Below are 23,460 nucleotides of genomic sequence, written 5' to 3'. Positions count from 1 at the left end.
ACAAAATTTTTCGATTCATGGAAAATTGTTCCACTAGTTCTTACATCGTACTGAAAATTGTCTGAGCCATGAAAATTTTCAGATTCTTTCAACGATCTTTTACTTTTTAACGTTTCTATATATGAATTCAATCAATTTTATGAATACTGACGAATTGTTACTTAATCACTGATATTTGTTAAGAACGGAAAATTATCCGGAAAAATATAGAAGAAAATTTTCCACCTCACATCTTAACTAGACAACGATGTAGGAATAAGTGGAGTATGTTTTTATGAATCGGAAAATTTTCCGGGAAAATTTTCCAGAAAACTGGAAAATTTTCCGTTTCAAAATTTTCCGGAAAATTTTCATCACTGCCTGAGACACGACAGAGAAAGCTCTCTCTCTCTCTCTCTCTCTCTTGTATCTGATGGTTTACATGTAGGGAGTACCGGCTTCCCTTTAGATCCCTTGCCTCCTATGTGAACTGTAAAAGCATGTGGATTGGACACATGTGACTTCGTTAAGCGTCGAGAGATTTTGGTAGAAATCCCGCTTTTCTCACTGTGATGCTTGACCCCTAGTAGGGCAGCACGCCTCAATTGTTGTAACTTTTAATACTTTCATTTCCTGCTTCTTCGTAGATTAAATTTTCTACATTACCTTGTAAATTTACGAGGCGAGTTCGGGAAGTAACCTCCGATTGGTCACTGTGCGTGAAGTAGTGGAAACAGCACTACCATCTTTGCACAGATGTTCACGGTAGATCAGTCTGTATCCAGCCGTGATAGAGTAAATGTTATCTGATCACTAGTTCCACTTTCGTCGCGTCTCAAAATGTGTGCTGCAGTAGAAAACCCCTATAAGCAGCTATTCATCAGGAGCTTTGTGCCGTGTATGGACCAAGTGAGATGAGTAAAGCAGTTGTTCGTGAAAGGGTTCGTTCATTTTAAAAGTGGGTGAACAAACATTCAGGACAAAGAGAGGAGTGACAGGCTATCAGTGGTCACTGATGAACTTGTTCAGAAAATTTATGGAACAGTTGGTGAAAATCGACGCAGCTTTCCGATTAATTTCCACAAATTGTGATAATATTATCATCTCTTCGTGCATATTGTAAAACTTTGTCCCATATAGGTTGTAGATAGAGCGTTAGTAAAAAGAGTGTCCGGAATCGACTCCCACTACCGGCTTTTATTATAAAACTTCCACTATAAACAGTATTTTACAAAAATACTATACAGATAATTTCTCCAAGTTTGCAAGGTTAGTTATGGGTAGTCTTTGACCGTAAGGTCGCAGACAGGATCTCTACAGAGCCCCGTAGCAGGCTAAGCCAGGAGAAAGGATCGATCAAGAGTCTCGTTGCAGGCTAGAGGCCTTGGGTTAGGTTAGTCCTAATGTTCCGTGGCAAAAAAGTAGGAGGGACACCAGAGAACTGGTACAGGTCCGCTGTCTGCCATCAAATTTATAGGGGTCCTCGGGAGTCCTGCTGCTCCGTTGTCGTCGTCTGCTTCGTGGGAGGGGCAAGAAGTCCGTCGTCTGCAGGTGATAGTGGATCCATCTGGTGTGTAGAATTGTCTTGTTGAACTATGTGGTGGTGTTTGTATGTAAACATAAGCGTGAAGAGTAGTTTATACACAACAGTACGTGGGACATTACGATATGAAGAAGTAGCTTGGATCTCAACTCCTTAGTGATGATGAGCTGAAAGATGTAGTCACGGGCTGGCGGGATTTTTATGCTGATGGAATTTCTAAGCTAGTGCAAAGATATGATAAGTTGTTGAATGTTTATGAAAACTATATTGAAACAGAGAAAAGTAGTTTTCAGCTTTCTTTCTCGGAGATTACTTGCCGAACGGCTCTCGTAGTTCGTGTGTAAGCTGTTGTTTGGCAACGCAATGGTGAAGACTCAAATTTAGTGTTAGTGACGAGGATTGAGACAAGGAAACATGACATTTACAAATTCGAAATAAGACGAGATTGTTTTTTCAGTCTCCTGGGCAGCACTAGTTCACCCAAAATCAATCTCCAACACTGTTTTAGCGTTACATGATTCATAGCATAAAAACTAAAAATTGATAAAGTGATTGTGCGAACACACTGAAGAGCATTTATCAAAATTTAAATACAGGGTGTTTCAAAACAATACCGACAACGTTTGGGAGGTGATTCCTGACACCAAGATAAGACATATAGTGTAGACCAACTAGGTGCACAAATGCTTCCTTTAGGAGTTATAGGCTCCCGAAAACATGAAAAAAAAACGAACTTTAAAGGCCCATAGTTCCAACACTATGGAACCTACCGTAGTCGGGTCAAGGCTTCACTTAGGAACGAATATGTGCACTATCCAAAAATACATGTTTCAGAATCCTAAGGTACTCACGCAACAATTTTTGTAGAGAGAGTTTGGCTACGGGCATATAATTTGAAATACTCACCAACTACCTCTATAAAAAAATTGTTGCGGAAGTACTACAGGATTCTGAAACATGGATATTTGGATAGAGCACGTAGTAGTTCGTAAGTGAAGTCTTGACGCGCCTACGATAGGTCCCATAGTTTTGGAGCTATGGACCTTTAAACACATTTTTTCAAGTTTTCGGCAGCCTATAACTCCGAAAGGAAGCATTTGTGCACCCAGGTTGGTTTATATTTTATGTCTTATCTTAGTGTCAGGAACCACCTCCCAAACGTTGTCGGTATTGTTTTGAAACACCCTGTATTTAAATGTTGATAAATGCTCTTCACTGTGTTCGCACAATCACTTTATGAATTTATATTTTATATACTATGAATCATGTATATACTATGAATCTTTTGAAACACCCTGTATATGCAAGTCATTACATAATAAATTTCAATAATAAATATGGTTTGAATGTTGTTACAGTACTTCCTTGGTGGATCTCTCATTACATGGAAAGTTTCTGATAACTTCTACATAAAATAAAGAAATAAATGAGGTCATAAATTATGAGCCAAAATTTACAAAATGAGATGAGAATTTCTTAAAATTGAGACGAGACAAACAAAAATCTTTGAGAATCGAGACGAGACAACATTTACACAAAATCAACTAGTGTAGTCGAGAAAATCTTAATTCTCGCCTTGTAAGCAATAGTACTCGAAACCTATATTCTATATTTGTAGCAGAAACAGGATTATTTGCTGTTTATCAATTTTAGGACAGATACGCGAATTAAGCAATAATAGACTATGAATCTGAAAGCTAATGTAGGCATCATCGAGCTGAAAGCGCGACCTCTGGCCGGCCATAACACTTCGCTGTTTCTAGCGTCAGTTTGTACAAATAGTTTATAAAATGAAAATAAAATGAAATCTTTTAGTTTAACGTCCCACTAGCTGAACCTGTGATATTTACACAACGCACAGTTCTAAGATGAGCATGAATCTCCTTCCCACTTCTCACTATATCTGTGCAAGTCCCTTTACGAACACAAGTAAAGGACAGGAAGACTCTCAAAGGGAGTGAATTGCTATAGACAAACATATAAATGCAGTATTTTAATATATAGAATGTTTGAGTGAGTTTGTGGCAAATTTGGATAAGTAATGGATGATACCAAATGCAAATGTTTTCTTCTTATAATTCCATATCCGAGTACATCTCATTGTGGGTGCCCAAGCCTTCGGAGTTACCAGCTTGAAATAGGTTTTGTCATTCAGATTAAAGCAAAGCGCCTGAAATGTCCATCAACCCGCTATACGTAGCCCTTGTACTGGTTGCCTTTCACAAGGGTGTCAACCTTAACGTCCTGGTGGCACTATTAAACTACGTAATAGGGTCAAAACGACGCCTAAATACATGACTTTACTCCACACAAACCAACAACAAACCTTGCAGTTATCACAGGCTTTATAGCAGATTCGTTAGATGTAGGATGTCAGGTTGATGTAATATACAGTATATAAAAATTGAAAACTTTGTTTGACAGGGTCAATCACAATGTATTATTGCATAAGCTAGGTGAATTTTCTCTTCTCCCTTGATCAAGTTCTTCTCATCATATTTAAGCAATCGTAAACAAACTGTTATCTACAAAGAATATAAATCCACTGATTATACTGCATATTCTGGAATTGCACAGGGCTAAAACCTAGGTCCGTTATTATTCCTTTTATTCATTAACGATCTCCCTGATCATATATTATTAAGTAACAAATTGCTTTTTGCTGATGACCTCAAAATATACGGTAAGATAAAGAGCATCCATGACTGTCTCAATTTACAACACGACATGGAAAATATTGCTAATTGGTGTTCTCTCAATAAAGTTAATGTAAACATAAACAAATGTAACACTCTACCGTTTACTAGAAACAAAAATCAAATAGAGTTTAATTATTCAATGAATCAGTTCTTCCTAAATAGATTAAATTCAGTCAAAGATCTTGGAGTTACATTTGATACTAAAACTGACATTTAATAAGCATATAGAAAACACAGTTAATGAATCTCTCAAGATGTTAGGGTTCATAATTAGAACTGGAAAGGAATTTAACAATATTACCACACTAACAAAAACGTATTATTCCTATGTCCGGTTAAAACTGGAATATGCTGCTGTGATCTGGAACCCATCACAACAGCAATACCGACACCAACTGGAAAAAGTCCAATTTAAACTTATCAAAAACTTGGCATACAAGAGAACTGAAATCTATCCATCTTATGAAAATCATCTAACATTAATAGACAACTTCTCTATCCTTACACTTGAACAAAGGCGAAACGTGATGGATCTTATGTTTCTCTATAAAATAGTACAAACCGAATGGATTTGATATCAACACTAAATTTTCATATTTAGACTCGTGTAGATAACTCTGGCCTGTTCTATTGCAAAGAAGCAAGGACCAGTGTGTTATTAAAATCACCTCACCAATCTGGAGAGTATGTTGCTCTTATAACAAAATATGTATCGAACACAAAGAAATTGACATCTGTAATATAAACTATATGTTTAAGAAAACTATTGTAAATTTATTTTGTTATACACCAACACTATAATTGGACTTATGCCTGTTGGATTGATGACAAATAAATAAATAAATAGAATGTAGAATAAGAAAATGAAGACATTTATTTAAAAAAATGAATGAAAACTAGCGGATCTACACGAAATTTGGAATTGACCAGCGAAAACGGCACGTTTCTAGCCCTTGTGGTTTTCGAGATCTCATTGTCGAAAGGATTGGCCACAAACATATAAACTTTTCTTGACCCAAACATATAAATCTAGCATTTTAATATATGGATGATTATGCACATTAGTGTAATGCAGACTTTGATTAAAGCAAGGGAATTATGTACAAATTGATGGAATGAAAATGTGGCAGGAACGAGAGTACCCCGAGGAAGCCCACTGACATGATGTTGTCCACCGCATCGAACGAAGGACTCCATACACCAGAGGTAAGCGCTCTACCACAGCCACCGTGCGTGCTACAAACCGTATATAGATACAAATTCAGAATTCGAAATTAGTCTTCTGGATGTGACTGGATTCCAATGCAGCATATTTTCATTCCATTTTCAGCTTCAACCGAATCTTTTCTCAAAGCAGACACATTTACACCCTACGTGCCTTTTTTTTATGACTTTTTTGGTATTTCTCTCCCTATCTGAGCACTACCGATCGTCATTCTAACATCGCTTTTTTAAATTTCTTTTTTCGTTTCTTTTGGGTGGCGTGGGAGGGCTTTTGGTCAGCTCTAGGCCATTTCCTTGATAGATTACTGCTGTCGGTCGTTAGCTTGTCAACTCCGCCATTTATCACGATAACGGATGGAAAGGTTCTCTCTTTTTTTGTTGTTCAGAAGGTACCGAGAAGTCGCAGAGAATAATTGAATTTAAATAGGGAAATGCAAGAGACGCATGAACTGATATTTTTTGGAGAGAAAAGAATTCTCCCTCTCTTCTCTTTCCCCAGTTGTTGCAGGAGCACTTCTGTAACTGACATCTTGCAACCATTAGCAATTAGGTGGGTTTTGACGGGGATGAGATTTTTTTTTCACTGTATAGAACACATCTCTTGCGTTAAGAGAAGCGAGTGTAAGTGTTTTCGTATGGGAGGTACAGGGTTCGAGCCTGGTAATCTGACTGAAGCCTTTTCAGGGTTTTCTCTCAATTAAACGAGGCGAATGTTGGTACGGACTCTTTTAATATACAGTAGGTACAGGCCGATTTCTTTCAACTTCCTCTACCAGTGTTGTTGAAATTTATGGTTATTGATTATTCCAACATAAGTAGGCTTGGTGGACTATATCACTTTCAGCCCCATGTGTATCTTTTTGATACACAATGAGGGTTTACTGATGGACCACGTGTATCAAATAGATACACATGGGCTGACAGTGTTCATAGCAAACTGTAATCTGGTCCCGGGATTTACTCAAACAGGGTTGGGGCTGAAAGTGATATACGAAGTTTGTTAAATAAATAAATAAGTATTCTCTGGAGTTAAGAAAAACAAAATCTCCTTCAGAGAATTTATTTTAGAGACAAGTAGTGCTTGCGTCACTGTTAGAAAAAATCAACAGCAATAAATGCAATATACAGGGTGTCGCACATAAAACCGGCACACCTCATGCATGAGATTCAGGTAACAGCAACAATAAACTAACTAACAATGAATAGATAATAGTAACGTCAAACAGTTACCTGTTTATAAGAGATGCTGGAAGTGGTGGTTATGGACACCCAGGCATGGCTGACGTCGTTTGATGACGTTACCAGGAACACGCTGTAATTCCGCAGGCTTAATGTTAATTTCTCTAGTAATGTTCCGTTTAAGATTGTCTATTGTGTGAGGATTGTCAGCGTACAGTTTGCTTTTCAGTGTGCCCCATAAATAAAAATCTCACGATACTAAGTCTGGGGACATTGGGGCCAAAGGCCTGTATTGAGAAGTCTGTGATCAAGGAACATGTTAGTGATGTGGGCCATACTTTAGTTGGATGTGTGGGCGGTTGCTTCATCTTCTTAGAATACTGCATACAGGTTCTCTGTATCTGTTAATTGGGCATAGAAAGAGCCAAAGATCGATAGATATTTGGCATTGTCTAAGGTGTCATTGAAAAATATGGGGCCAATAATGCGCACACCAAACACCTATCTTCTCTGAGGTGAGAGGTTCTTCATGGAGAAAGGGGTGTCCCACGACTAGTATATGCAATTCTGGGAGTTTACATAACCTAACAAATGAAACCAGGATTCATCTGACATGAATTAAAGCAAGAGGTCCCGTCAACGGGCAAGTAAACCGTCACAAATATTCCTTGTTACCACAAAAACTGATTCAACAAGACAACATTACGAGCTTCTCCCAACAACTGACGCATGAACACACTGCTGCACTCGACATAAAATGCAGTGTAGCCAGCTTTCAAGACAGTGTTGTCACCCCACAAGCAATTTAACTAGAGATGATTAACCGGTACGTCAGGCGTACCTGTTTAATGTGGGACACCCTGTGTATATATATTTTATATACAATCTTCTTTCTCTTCGTCTTATTCCACTTCAGTGCGACCAACGTTTCTGATGAGTCTTTTACTTAAAGCCTTGTCTCAGAATTTTTTCCTTGTTAGATTATTCTCCCTGTCTGAAACCATTCTTAATCATATCCATCCCTTCCCCTCATGGTCTTCCTCTACCTCCCTTCCCACCCACTTCCATTGTTATCACTCTTCTGACCACAGTCGTTTGTTCTTCTCATTAGACGACCATATTAGTGCTGTTTTCTTTCTTGGATCTTCTTAGCTATCTCTAGGGACTTGGTTGTTCTCCTTTTCACTCTCATTCCTCATTCTGTCTCTTCTTGTTATCCCACACATCATATTTTCAAGAGGATTGTAGAGGATAAATGTAGAGGGTCGAATTTAGGAGGGTGAACCGATATATGTACACTCATGTCCAAAATGGTTGTCGCATATCTATAATTGTCTTCTTGTAAGAATATAATTTGATAATGATTTTGCAGGGTACTTTTAAGGTGGATCATTAGGTGTTCCCAGTGCTATGCTAAACGCTCCTTAAATAGTGTGGCGTTGCCAGATAGTGTCGAGTGTTTACTGATACCAGATAATAAAGGAAGTAATCATGGAATTCTGCTTGGATACTTACTAGAGAAATTAGTTTTCGACCCTTACCGCAGTTCCGCTTCTCGAACTGCAATGCTAGAATCCAGGAATTTTCTTATTGTGACTACTACAGTAAAGGTAGAAATTTGGCAACAACGCATTATGGCGTTCTGGGCAAGTTTCGTCTCAAAATCTATTTCCTTAGATGTAAATTAATATTAAAATAAAATATGAAACATAACACGAAAAACGGTCAAACAATATATCTATTTCGTAATAAGATCGTTACTTTGAAGTACTTTACACATTCAAATAAACATTTTGTAAAATGAACACTTCGTGTAAGATCTTACAGCAAGTGTCATCTTGTGTGCTCATTGTAAAATGAATCAAATATTTTCTTTTATTTGTTACATTTTTCGATATCAGGAGACACAACGAAATGAGTCAGTGTCTTGTGCTGTAGCTGAAACATTACTCTATCTTATAGTACAATATTTACAATATGTAACGTTTCATTGCGCAGTAGTTAAGGCAATGAACTAAAATATGTACTGACTTCCGGGTGGTGATCCACCTTAATACTGATACTGTGTGTATAATCGGGAAATGTATATTTGTTGTAAATTTCATAGCAAAATAATTATAAATACGAAAATTAGAATGAGTGAAACAGAATGTTGCTAAATGGACAAGAAAGTTTTATTTTCGTTTTATTGTTCTTATTTACTGTTCTTTTGACATGAAATTTGCCACCTACATATCTTTGCCGATTATACACATACTAACATTGTAAGAAAAGACCAGGCGCATTCGTTATCAAATTATATTCCTACAACTACATATTTATAAACATGCGACAATAATTTTGAACATGAGTGTACATACCCTTCATTGTAAATATACACAATCTACAATGAGAAACTAGCAGTGAAAAAAGTAACACTTTCCGAAATATTCTGCCATCATTTTTCATTTGGGGGTTTAAAATAAATAAGAGCTTTGCAAAAGCAATATTTTAAGTTTATTTTCTGGAAGTTGAAGGAAAAGGATTCACCAAGGAAAACAATGTAACATTTGTAGAGTGGTACAGAAGAAATCAGAAGTCAAGAAGAGAGAAGATTTTTTTCCTGCATATCACTTGCAACCCTGTTTAAAATACTTTCCCTCACCACGCTCTATGTACCAGTGTTATCAGGGGTAAAGGATATTGTAATGACTTTGGTAGAGTCAATAATGGGCCGAGATTTATCCCCCTCACCAATTTATTATAAATTTTGATAAATACAAAACGTCTTTGATTTACAAAGAGTAAAATAGTCTCGATCTTGTTATTGTCCAAATAAGAGGAGAATAGGTGTTTTGCACGGTGCCCCTTCTCTCAAGGCAAGTCTCCAAGGCAACTGCCGGGTCCGATGAGTCTTGAAGGATAACCCCGTCAGCTCAAGGCAGCTTCGCGCGGCTTGGTTGTAGAAAGGACCCCTAGTCCAGTGCGACCTCGGAAAAGGATAGGTGTACCCCTAATCCAGTGCGACCTCAGGGCGTTGTAGGTGATTCGATCAGTTGGACGACTGATGCTGGGTCCCTCGATGGTCCCCCTTTTATTTGTCTTCTTCGGGTCCTTCCGTGAGGTCCGTCTTCTTTCGGCGTTCCTCGGTGTCTTTCGTGTCGGCTTCTTGTTTGCTAGGTTGTTTATAATCAATAGCACGTGTTGAGTTGACACGTGCGTGTGTCGTGATGTGGGGATCCTTACAATATTGTCACATGTCACTTTGAAGAGTTTCAGTGGTAGTTATTGGTGAAAGCCCCTTAGAAAATCCTGGATCTAACCCTGTAAATGCATATCCATCGCAACATACGAATACAGTAAGTTGACATAAGACATTTGATTAAATTTACATTCCGGTTTAAATAGCGAAATACACGTAGAACCTGAGTTCATACACTGCTCTTTGTATTTTACAGTTTTTCTTTAATACCTGTTGACAGATAGTCAACAGATAAATAAGTATTTGTGTTAGATATCCCACGCTTATGCATTACATAGCTAGTTTGAATTTCACATCTTGGGTATCTCAGTTGAACTCGAGAAGTTATACTTAGATTTAAAAAGAATGGACTTAAATAAAAATAAAACTTAAAAACAACCAAAGATTTTCGGGATTTTAAGTCATCATGCGACTTAATAAGTAGTCCTATATAAGATAATCGAACAAGTAAAGGATCACACATAATTACGAGGGTCACTACAAAAGTTTTGAGATACGCATTGTTGTGGTACAGTATTTGAATTCCGACAATTGCGTTCGGTAGTGGTATCCAGAGCGAAGAAGCGAAGCAAGTTTCAACTCGCCTCGCTTATCGGCGTGGCCGTATCGCCTTCACTTGTTTGTTGATGTGAGCAGTATTCGGCTGTCTCGGCTCGAAGGGGAACATTTTCGGGCAATGATTCTTTACGATTTCAAAAGTGGTTTGAACGAGACACAAAGCCTTGACCATTTGCATGGTGCATTTGGGGACCTTGTTCCTTCCCGTGCTACAATTTTTCGGTGGTTTGGTGAATTCAGAAGAGGCCGGATATCGCTTAAAGATGAAGAGAGAACTGGACGTCCGGCAACAACTGTGTCAGATGAAAACATTGCCGCTGTGGAACAAATGATTCGAGAAAATCCTCGAACAACTTTCAAGGACATTGAACCTACAGTAAACATTGGATCGCCAGCAGTAACAAAAATTCTTTATGATCATCTTCGGCTCAGGAAGGTTTCATCTCGTTTGGTGCCTCACACTTTGACTGAACAGCAGAAGCGTATGCGTGTGGAATGGTGTGAAGAAATGCTTGCAAGATTTGATGGAGGCAATTCTCGACGCGTCTCTGACATTGTTACTAGTGATGAGACTTGGATCTATCAGTTTGATCCTGAAAATAAACGCCAGTCTACAGTTTGGATCTTTCCAGACGAAAATCCACCCACGAAAGTGAAGCGAGCGCGAAGTGGGGGGAAGAAGATGGTCGCAACTTTCATCTCCAACTCTGGCCATGTTGCACCTGTTTTACTTGAAGAACAAAGGACTGTTACTGCTCAGTGATACACCACTGTTTGCCTAACAAAAGTGTTCCAGAATCTTCGGGAACGGCGTCCAAGAGCTAGATTGCGTGGGATCCTACTTCATCATGACAACACGGCCTACACACAGCGCCAACATCACAATTCAGTTTTTAGAATCTACGGAGGTCAAACTTATGATTCATCCGCCGTATAGCTCTGACCTGGCCCCGTGTGATTGTGATTTTTTTTCTGTTTCTCAGGGTCAAAGATCGCATGCGTGGGAAGAGATTTTGCAGCCCTGAAGAAGCTATAGTGGCTAATGAGAATGAACTTTGAACACTTGAAGAAAAAGACTGGCAACACTGCTTCCAAAAGTGGTTTTCGAGGATGCAAAAGTGTGTACGGCGTAATGGTGAACACCGGTACTTTGAAAAAATGTAAGTGTTAAATTGATTTTAAGTATGTAAGTTATTTCATATCTCAAAACTTTTGTAGTGACCCTCGTATAAAACTTTTTGCAACAAAAATCTTAACCGACTTCAACACAGCATCCGTTAAAGTATTTAGTGTTATAGTTCCATAGGTGACTATGAGATCTTAAAGAAATTTATACGTTACCTCCGGGAAGGTCTTTTAAACAAATAATACTAATAATAATCCAAATCGATGCACTTATATTGAAGTTTATACTTAATTAGATACGTTGTATATATTAATTAAAATACATATTAATAACTTAAATACTTTATAAAATTCCTGGTGTCCCTCGAATCGTATTTCGTAACGAACAAAATCAGCTTTGTTGATTACATGTTTTCCCAAAAGATTTCTGTTATGAGAGGCTGCCTACACACCCAGCTGCAGGTTCCCCAATTCATGCTAAGCTAAAAGTGAAGTCCCACCACATCTCTACAGGAAACTGCCACAAACTAAGATGTGAAGGAGGTGAAACAAAATTTCACACAATGAAAACAAGGTGGACAATAGATAATTTTGAAGTCAGAGTCATCTAGAATTGATCAAGATAGCAACATTTGGCTTAATAAGAAACCCAGTTTGGTTTTCAAGCTTCAACACTGAGAAAAAAAAATATATGTGGTGTACGTAAAATCGTGTTACATTTGTAAATCCTGTAGCTTTTGGACTTAACGTACAGCAAACGTATAACTGAAAACACATGTTTTATAATACTTTCTGTATAAGTGTTCCATCTGTATGTAGTTTCTGTAGAAAACAATATAGGCGGTCAGCAGTGGCGTGTTTACGATTTTGTTTCGGAGGGGCTTTGCTAACTTTCGAAGGGAGTTTGCCTGAAAATGTGAAAATTCTGCAAGATATTTCATATACTTTACTATAGTAAGTAAGATTTCGGGGGGGCTTAAGCCCGGAAGCCACCCTAAATACGACACTGGCGGTCAGGATCTCACATACAAATGGACCCACATATAGCTGACGAAGGTAACATACATATATGTATGTAATATAAGGAAGACTGTTAAATATCAGGCATCGTGCAACGGCATGATGTAACATCTAAGGGCAGTGCCTATGTAGCATACGGATTACGTATGCTCCGTACTGATTTCTGTAGTAAGCAAAAGGATTCCGTATATTTGTACAATATACCGCTGTCCAAATAACGGATTTTTCTCGGTGAAGAGTGACGACAATAACGGATTTGCAGAAGCATATTTAACGCAGTAAAGATGATTTGCAGTATCCTTGTGGTCATTACCTGACAATTTATAGGAAGGTAAAAATTTAAAACGGCAATGCCTCCCAATGTAAGTACAGAGAGTGCAAAGTGGGAGCTCGGGTGGAAGTGGGATCCTCAAGGGATAGAACTCTAGTAAAGGGATTGTAGTCGATTACGAAAATATCTTCAATGATTTTATGGATCGTGTAAAATAGTGTATCATGTAATTAATAATCGTTTAAAAGCTATGCAGCTTTATTTCCTATCGCTCCCTCGTTTCTCTACTAGCTAGCGCGCATATCTTTGGTACACTGGGACCCGGTGAGAGAACATTGGAATTTGAATATATTACTATGATTCGGATTCCACTTTAAACTGTAGGTCTGAAAATGGACAATAAACTTCAGCAAACAAATTTTTGTTTCCTAGAATACTAGATTTGAAGAAAGATCATAGCACATTCACTGTAAATTGCATTTATTACTTCAGGCGTAAATCATGAATGGACCTCAATTTTCTGTGTTGCCTGAAAACTTGTGATTATCACCACGAGTGTCGTTTCGGGTTTTGCGTAGGGGAAAGAAACAAGACTTCCCAGTGTAAGGAGAGCTTCACTTTTTCATCTGTATATTACTATTAGTATACGATACATACAGTAGCGTATTTACTATTTTGTTTCGGGGGCTTTGCTAACTTTCGGGGAGGCTTTGCCTGAAAATGTGAAAATTCTGCAAGATATTTCATATACTTTACTATAGTAAGTAAGATTTCGGGGGGAGGGCTTAAGCCCGGAAGCTCCCCTAAATACGCCACTAGGTACATATATAAAACAAACTCAGGGGGGTTCCCGCTGACACCCCAAACGACACCCTTTCATTATTACACCCGATAATATTTGTTAATTGATTCTTATTCACATCCATTGTCAAAAACGAGGTTTAATAGAATGAACTCCAGAGGAGGATCTAGCCCGGGGCCGGGAGGGCCTAGGCCCTCCAGTTTTTTGAATGACAAAAATAATTGAAAGTATTATTTATATATTTTTGAAAGTTTATAGTAAACTCATGATATACCCCAAAATTTACCTTCTAGAGCCGCCCCTGATGAAATCTTCAGTTTAAAGTGGGATCTGAATTAATGCATTCAATGCTCCCTGAGTTGGAATCGAACCCTGGTTCTCGTGGATCAAAACCAATACACTAACAAAGATATCTGCTAACAGTGGCGTATTTAGGGGGGTGGCTTCCGGGCTTAAGCCCCCCCCCCGAAATCACTTAGAATAGTAAAGTAAATGAAACATTTTGCAGAATGTTCACATTTCCAGGCAAAGCCCCCCCCCCGAAAGTTAGCAAAGCCCCTCCCGAATCAAAAACGTAAATACGCCACTGTCTGCTAATATTTGTGTTTATTATAATAAGCTACTTGGAATGTTATGTTATTGAGTGTAAAACGAAGGTGTTTAACTGATTTCCAGGCGAGAGATTTTGAGTGCTCTCATATCTCGTTATTGAATGTGTTATCCTATTCTCCGTTTTGCGAGCAGAACCCTCAAAATGTAAGCTTGTGAAACCGTTATGATGATGACGAATTGCTTGTTAATCTTCATAAAAATGGTTCGGGATACACTGTATGTTTCTTACATCAACGACCACCGCATTAAATGGTTGAATTTAAGAAGCAAAAGAAATATAACAGGTTGCATATTATATTTCAATTTAATAGGCAATGATGCTGTCACAAGATTCAGTACGAGGCATTCTGCCTCCACCACCGAGCAAATGATCCATTTTACAACGAGATGTGCGGGGCAAAATGTTAACAACATTTCTACAAAGTTAAATAATGCGTGAAAGATACATGAGTTTTTTTTAGTTCGTTTATGATCATTTCTGTATAAGAAAAGACGAAATAAAACTAAATTTGTCTTCAGTTCTTCGCTTAAACTTCAATAGATGGCTCTAGTATCACTATAATAATTCTTTTTGTTATGAATCTTCTATTGTGAATGTATGAAAATTGATTTTCCAGAAGATTAAATTGGCTGTTACTTCAAACACATATTTACTGGTTTGCGTTAGAAAATGAACAAACAGCTTATATTTGAAGTATCCTGTCTGTTTTTGATAAGGAAGTGAATATTTTTATATGCATCGGAAATAACGTGTGTGGTAGAGAATTTTTTTTAGTGTTATTTCTCCTCACCTCCAGATAAAAATGCTAGTGACAAATATAACCAATTGAGACTGCTCCAAGAGGATCGCCAGAACGATCTTAAAAAGAGTTAATTTTTGTTATTAACCTATTGTTCTATGTACTTTATTATTATACTCATTAAACAATTCTTGTAATATATCTATCCATTTATAATTTCCTTGAGTACTAAATTTCTTCCATACATTTTGTTCAAGAGTTGTGTTAAAACTTCTACGATATGTTGTTTTACGAAGACACATGCTCAAAATGGAGGGCTCAAAACTGAAAAATTCGCAAAATATGATCTCTCTATGACTTACGGTTCCCGACATATGACCCATTAAATCTACCAAAATCGGAACTTTTTTGCCCAATACCTCGGGACGTTTGTGCCTGTATCGCAGAATTCTGTTTCGCAGAAAGGGGTTCAAACTAATTTTTCATGCTCAGCGTTGCAGTGTTTTGAAGCACAAAAATAATCCAATGCATGTGTTCCTGTTTCGCAGAAAGATTTTTTTTTTTTACATAAGTCTGTGGAAGTCTATACTGCACCAGAAGTACGCCGATATTTGTATTGCATGTTGAGAAAATGATTCCACTGTAATATTGTTATCACATGTATAAATTGTAACAAAAAAATTATTTCATAAGTTATTACGAAAGTCAAGATGGCTGGTGTATCAGCATACCGTAAAGTGAAAGGAAAGAAAATATAGTGGTAGATGAAACATTTAAAATTTGTCCACGTCTATTTTCATAGTTATATACATTGCACGGAAAGTATTTTGGACATTTTTTTTCACTCCCCTTCTGCTTATTACAAAGTATGTTCAAAGTCAGTCATTGTACACATGCATGCTTTAGAAAATCAAGTAAAAAGCTGAAGATTGTTGCTTCCAGTTTCGTATGCAAGAGTTTAGGACTGACTTTGAACAAGCGGCAATAAATGCTTCGAGAGAAACATTCCAGCCAGTGACATTAGGCATTTGTTTGTTTCATTTTACCCAATCTATATGGAGAAAAGTACAAGATAATGGGTTAGCTCCACTTTACAAGGCTGATAATGATATGAGAAAATAGGTTAGTAGAACAGATGCACTTCCACTTGTTTCTCTTGAAGACATTCCTGATCCATTTCCATATATACAAGACGATGCATCCGACATCCCGTAGGCACAGGTTTTCCTAGACTTCTTGGCGGACACCTACATTGACGAACTGAATGCAACCTTCCACAAATAAATACAGCAATATTTGAAAGTTTACTTTTTTTTATTGGATTGTTATTTGACTTCTTACGTTGTACTAATTATGTTTTTATTAATGTTTCAGGACAATAAGAAACAAATTTGATAATAGCGAAAAAAGCACGAACAATGCCGAAAAAAGCACGAACAGGTTAAGCATTTCAAGTTTAATAGGAAGTAAACACAAATCATTCCTATATAAACTGATTCATTCTATTTTTGAAGCAAGAACAATCAGAGAATGCGGCTACTGGAAGCAGGCAATTTAACTTTTCGGAGGAGATTGTGCAGACGTTTAGACAGTCGTAATCAGATTCTTAAGAGTAGGTTTAGGTGTGGCAAGGTTGCCCTTATTCCGTACTTTAATACAGTATCTCATTGTATTCATTTGGACAGTTGAAATTACAATCCAATGAAGATAAGGGGATAAGAGTCCCGCCTGTATAATAAATTTATTAAAGTTCATGCCATTATTGTTCAATGCAAATGATTTATGTCTGTGGGCTAGTAATTTGTTGTTGTTGCAGTAAATCACGATTGCACTTGTGCGACAAGGCTCTATTGCGAGCCGCACATCTTTAGGTTTATGTTGGTGTTTTGTTCCATTCGCCAAATAATCTAATATTGAGGTAATAACATTTTCAAACGATTCTGCGAAACAGGAATGGGTAAACTTGACAACGTTGCATACTGATAAGGCACTCTGCGAAACAGGAGGTCACCATCTCGGGAACAGTAAGAGTGACGCGAGAAATTCCATCACTTCTTTTAAATTGTTTTTGATGCTGTATCGAATGGAGAGCTCAAAATTGAAAAATTTGCAAATAACACAAACATACACAGGCAGACATAGAGAATTGAGTAACGAACTTAATAAGTTCGTTGAAAATAGAAACTTACAGAGCAGCATTGTCAGAGTTCAGAATTTCAATCATGTCAAGGTCTAATTAAAATTATGCGAGATTTTGAATTTCTTAGTCATGATAATTTCACACTCTAAACTTATTTTACATTTAGTCAGTGATATTTTTACTAAGCATATCGATTGTCAACAGAAAAGAGGTGGCACAATGGTGGCCCAACAGCCAGATGCTGTAGAGATTTCCTCTGTAAATTTCCCTTATCTCTATAACTAGGGCATCCATATGTCCCACATTTGCACTATCTGTCCACTTTAAAATTATTCAAAACTCCGAATATCTGTTTTTCTTCTAAACAAATTACTATTATTCGTGCGATATTTAAAAAAAGAGCGAGTTTATTAGCCATCGATACTCAACTAATAGAAATATTTTACTTCCTGTTGCTCACTTTTGGTGAGTGCTGAGTTAATAATTTTGATGTCTCAGCGAAAAGCAAGTACACAACTACGAATGTACTGTACTTTTTTCATAGTGTCGCCTTTTTTAGTCTAAAAACCTGAGGTAACTTCCTGTAGATAATGCCAAAGATTGATCTTAATTACCTATTATCTCTAAGATTCCAGTCTTCAAATAGGTTGGATATTCTAAGTTTATTCTGCTCTTGTAAAGTTGTTGCTGGCTAAGGACTAGATATGAGATAAGGAAGCTATCACAATCTTTACATTACCAATATATGTTACCATTTTTTATTATTGATTTAAATTAATTCTTTATAACTAATTACGACCAACTTCAAGAAAAATGAAGGATTTCCATTGTAAATTCATATTATGACAATGCGCACTCTTTACCAGAGGCACAAACTGTTTTCAACATTGGGGGAAGGGGAAAAGACCGTTCCCATAATCTCTCTCTCTCTCTCCTTTTTTAAAGCGACGTTCAAAATATTTATGAAGTTGAAAAACAATGCTGTGGAGGATCAGGCGAGCAGAGTTGTCTTCAACATTGAGAGGCGGGTAAATTTGAGGCTAATTCTAGGGGGAGGGGGAAGATGAGACTCATAGATGAATCTGATTTCTGACGTGAGGTGATGCAGATGAAGTAGTGGTACATATCAGTATTACAAATCAGTGTCGTGAACACATTCTGAAATCTGAATACATCCATATTTATAATTGGTATGTTTCTACTTAGGCATCCACAATGATTCTCATCCATAAAGTAGATGAAAATCACATTTCAAATCGGATTATTGGGGGAACAGTCCTCCTCACTCCCTCGGGATTTGCGCCAGTGCTCCTTACTATAGATGGGCAAAACTTTTTTTTATGAAACTGGAAACCAATTTCTGCATAGGTAGGATAAAAGACAGTGAGAAATAACTGTTATCATGTCAGAGGCACAGGATAAAAATATACCAACGAGCAACTTCCTATATGCACTATTGAATTTAGTTTGGTTCGTGTACACGCCAAAAAAAGTCAATCACCATTATGTCGATGGGAGACGATGTTTCGTCGTAAATGTAATGTCACTGCCATCGGCTTTCGAGCGTGACATCATGAGTTGTAATTAGCACATTCTGCAACACAAAAAGATCAGTTTAGCAATTAACCGTCCTAAATAAGCATTATAAGTTTGTTTTATTATTATATTCATTTGTAACTTTTATAAAAGCATATTTTTGTATTGTGCCTGGATTCCTTTGTTGACATCTTCGTATCTTGTTATCGAACATTATGTTAAAATAATTTATCAAAAACTAGTAAAATACATAAATGGAGAAACACACGGTAGCAATGTACACACCATCCTTGCTTCCATGTGCATTTACGGTTATTTTCTAAACGTTTTATTGCTGACGTCAGATCGACTGCTTAGTTCCGTCGTCCTATGTTAGAGGCGCTACTATTCGCCGAATTCCCAGTTTTTCGCGGAGTTTGTGGTCTGCATGTATTCTTGTGCTATGGTCAGAGGACTCTCAAGATTTCTGTAACTGAGAAGGGAATGTGAGGCGATGGCGACTGGTAACGAGTGTATATTATTCAATCAAAAGCAGCAGTGGCGTAAAGGAGAAAAGGAGGGTGGAAGCGATATAACAAGATGTTTCGGAAAGATGAACAACGAGAGAAGATAAAGATTGAAGTGGCACGTGGATGCAGTGTTCTCAATGTTTTCAAGGACTTCATGATAGAAGGTGGTTCGTAAATTCAATTTTAGTAATCTTCAAAATAATTCAAACGTTTTATCACTTGCTTAGCTGATTTTTAATATTCAACCATGAGAAGCGTACATAATCAACCTTTTGCATATCTAACAAGATGTCTACATACATACACACTTATTTACTACGTTTCCATACCAACAACTCTTTTTTTTTAGTTAACGATTACAAAATAATCTCTCGATATCTCTGTGTGTCTTTCTTTTCTTTATACATAATACTGCTCAAATAATTCGCCTCTGATCCCCTTTTTATAAGCTGGCACAGATTGCAAATACTATATGCAACGTTATCGTTGTAGATGTCGTCCGGACGGGACTTCCGTAATAGTTTTCCTATGAAGGAAAGAACCCTGGGTAGAAGATTATAAAGTACCTATCTTTTGAATAGCCCTCGTATATACTTAATATCACTTTTAATACAAATTTTTACTTTTCCATTTATATATATATATATAACATATTATAACATTACACATTTTTATATTTATCAATATATTTCAATACTAAGAACGTCGATTTACAATTATCGTCGATGAGGCTATTCAAAAATTAAATCTAACTGATAGTTTCCTTCATGTTCAAACAACATTAATTACAAATAAAGATCTTTATAATATTAAATATTAGTAGGATCAGAAGGCAACAAAATTAGAACATATAAACACATTGAGGATTATTATTTAATACATTAATAAACTTTGAAAAATTAAGAAATTCGATATTCATTATTCATATTCTTTCCATATAATAAGTTGCATCTATTTTATATATCTGTCATTACCTTCATACGTTTACATTAAAATTATGATCTTTTATTCTTGAATATTTATAATATCCGCACGAAATTCGCATAGAATAAAAACATGAAAACAAGAGTAGCGTCTTACAATAAAGCTTTTAGATAATTTCTTAGTATGAAACACAAATTAACATTTCCTCAATTAATACTATAAAAGGAAATTGCAACAAAACTATAAGGAACAAATTCAATAATATTTTCAGTTGACCGCCATAAATCAACTTCGTCAATATTCCGTAAATGATTTGCTTTTTACATATTTAACAAGATATTTCATAATTACATATGCTTTCAACGTACATTTTAATAATAAATCGACTGAAGAACATATTAACCATAGACGTAAGCAAAGGTCAATTTAATACAAATCCATCGGACGCCTTTATGATAGTTCAAGTTATACGTTCGAAGGGCTCATTTAAGCAACATTGTATAGCACAATCTTGTGTACATTCTTGTCTTTCATAGGATGATACCATATTTTGATTCCTATTTACAGAATTCCTGCCATCTGCAAATTCATTTTGTGAAAATCGGCGATAATTATTACTTCTACTGAAATTCCTGTTGCTATTTCTAAAATTCCTAGCTCCATTTCTGTGACTAGGTTGCGTTTGATTATCGGTACGATTATAACTATTCATTCTATTATTAAAACTATGGACATTAGAATTATTTTCGGGTTGTATATTTACATTACGGACAGAAGCATATTGTGTCTGATTGCGTCCATAATTACCCTGACCTCTATCCTGCATTTTATTTTTATTCTGTATTGCCGACTGACTTTCATAATTCTGAATAAGCATAATTAGATGATTAAAGTTAATGCACTGCGCCGACATTAACAACTGTTGTAGTCGAAATGACAATAAGATTCTAATGGAAGCTATAATTCGGGATTCCGGATGATTTGGATTTAGTGATCTTAACTCATTATCTGTAGATACTACAAATTCTGTAATACTCCTGTGTAATTTTGGATTGAAATGTTTCGTTCGCAAGGCAGCGTCTCTATTCGCTATCATAAAATCATTTTCATAATTTGATAGGAGAGCATTCTTGAAATCTGAATATGTACGAAGACTACCCCTGATAGCTTTGAACCATGTTAAACAGGGTGGTAATAATATATGCGGCAATAATTTTAAAAACTGAGACTCATCTACACCCATGAGCTCACATTCATCCTGAAATTTTTCAAGAAATGCCCTAGCGGGGATATCTTCCGGCACACCACTAAATTTAGTAAGCGACTTAACTTCGCTGAATCGTAACGGTTTACCTGTATTTGTCTTCATACATCTGTTGGAGTTGTGTTTACGCCGGAATGATTGCCTCACTCTTCTTTCTCTATCAGTACTCTCTTCACAGCTTGAAGATTCATTAAGTTCCAAAATTGATCTGGGATGACGAGTAGGTTCACAACCTGTAGATGTAGGATGCACCACATTCATGTATCCATTGTCCTGGGATGCACTTTCGGGAATACACTTCTCCTTGATAAAGTTCACCTCATCTTGCAATATTTTAATGTGATTGGCGTGAGCGTTTATCGTTGACTCTAGGCCATCTACTGAATCTTGAACTTCCGTGAATTTTAGTGTTACTTTTTCCATTTTTTCGTCGTACTGTTCAAATTTTTCCACAATGTGTTGCTTCGTCTGACTCAGTTGACGTTGAATAAGATCCCATCTGCTTTCATTACATTGTTCTAGTCTCGCTATCTTTTCATCAAAGTCCTTATTTAGCTGGTTTATCTTCTGGTCTAGTTTCTCATCAAAATGTCGACCTTGTTCCCTAATTTGTTCAGACTGGTTCCTAATTTGCCCAGATTGGTTCCTAATTTGCTGAGCTATTTCATCGCCTTTTCGAACTTGATGTTTAATTTGTTGAGCTAAGTCTCTTAAAATGTCAGTCAAATTTTCATTAGGATTCATTTTTGGATACACACTCTGATCACCAGTTATATCACTATCTGTTGCACTCATGGCCATATTTCGGTGTATCATCTTACCGCTTCTCAATATGGTAACACTAATGTCACGTTGAAAGCTTGCCACATTTATGGCAGAAGGTGGTAAGGATGGAAGGCGATTACATTGAAGAAATATAAAGGTGTTCTGTGGATAAAGCAAGGTACAAATTAGAATGCTGTTACCATGACTCTTCATCCAGCCCTCGTAAAAAAATCGACATATCGGTTTTCTCCAAAAGAATTTTAGGTTTTCACTAAAACCAGTGCCATTTGCGACATAGCCAATATCTGTTGTTGTCTTTGTACTATTGAGGGGCCGCGGTAGCTCAGTGGTAGAGCGTTCACCTCTGGTGCTTGGGGTCCCGGATTCAATCCCAGCCCCCCGCCAAGTGAACTTCGTGGTGGACAAACACCGTGTGCGTGGGTTTTCTCGGGGTTCTCCCATTTACTCCCACTTTCTTCATTCCACCATTTCATTCATTACTCATCATTACCGTCTCCTTTAGCCTAACCGGCATAACCGTGGGACGTAAAACTCAAAGATTTCATTTTTTTTTCCTTGTACTGTTCATTTTAAAAGATATTAACGAAGAAGCAGAAAGCTTATTAGGAAACCGAACCAGGTTTAAAACTGAAACCAGTTTGACAGAAAACTGAACATGTTTTAGAACGGAAAATGTTTTTTTGGAGAATACCAGACCAGTTCTAAAAAAACGAAACCGGTTTTTGATAGAAAACCGGTTCGTTCTTTTGAAAACTAAGAAGAAGAAAAAAATTTTTAGGTCCAACACTACTACATGATAACATTTCTCTCGATAAACAATATTTCTTCCCTCTTCTTCTTTTTCTTAAAATCTCAGATAATCTGGTTTGGATTACTTCTTTTCGATAGAGTTGTTTGAGGTTTTGTGGTCGTTAGTGTAGGAATGGGGTAATTACGGCAGATTTGGCCATGATACTAAATTCAAGATGCTGGATATCAAATATCACAGATTCACTCTAATTATTCCGCACGTGTCAACACTACTTACAACCACTATTGTTATTCAGCCTGTTCAAACCGCTCATTAATATTAATCAAGGTCCCGGAACTAGCTGTTAAAATTATCTCTCCACCTCTAGAGCCAATAGTACGAAAAAAATCTGTAGTACTATTTTTGAGACTCTAACATATAATATATCCCTTCATAGTAAATAAAACCATTTGCTTAAGCACAAGGACCACTAAGCAGCCGATGGATGCTATCTCCGATAAAATACGAGGATACGAAGTGTCACGAAGAGTAGCCCCTCCACAGCTTTCGCCTTCGAA

The sequence above is a fragment of the Thermobia domestica genome, chromosome 5, assembly GCF_964235325.1.
Source record: "Thermobia domestica chromosome 5, izTheDome1.hap1.1, whole genome shotgun sequence".
Lineage (NCBI taxonomy): Eukaryota > Metazoa > Arthropoda > Insecta > Zygentoma > Lepismatidae > Thermobia > Thermobia domestica.
Note: the sequence above shows the minus strand (reverse complement) of the source record.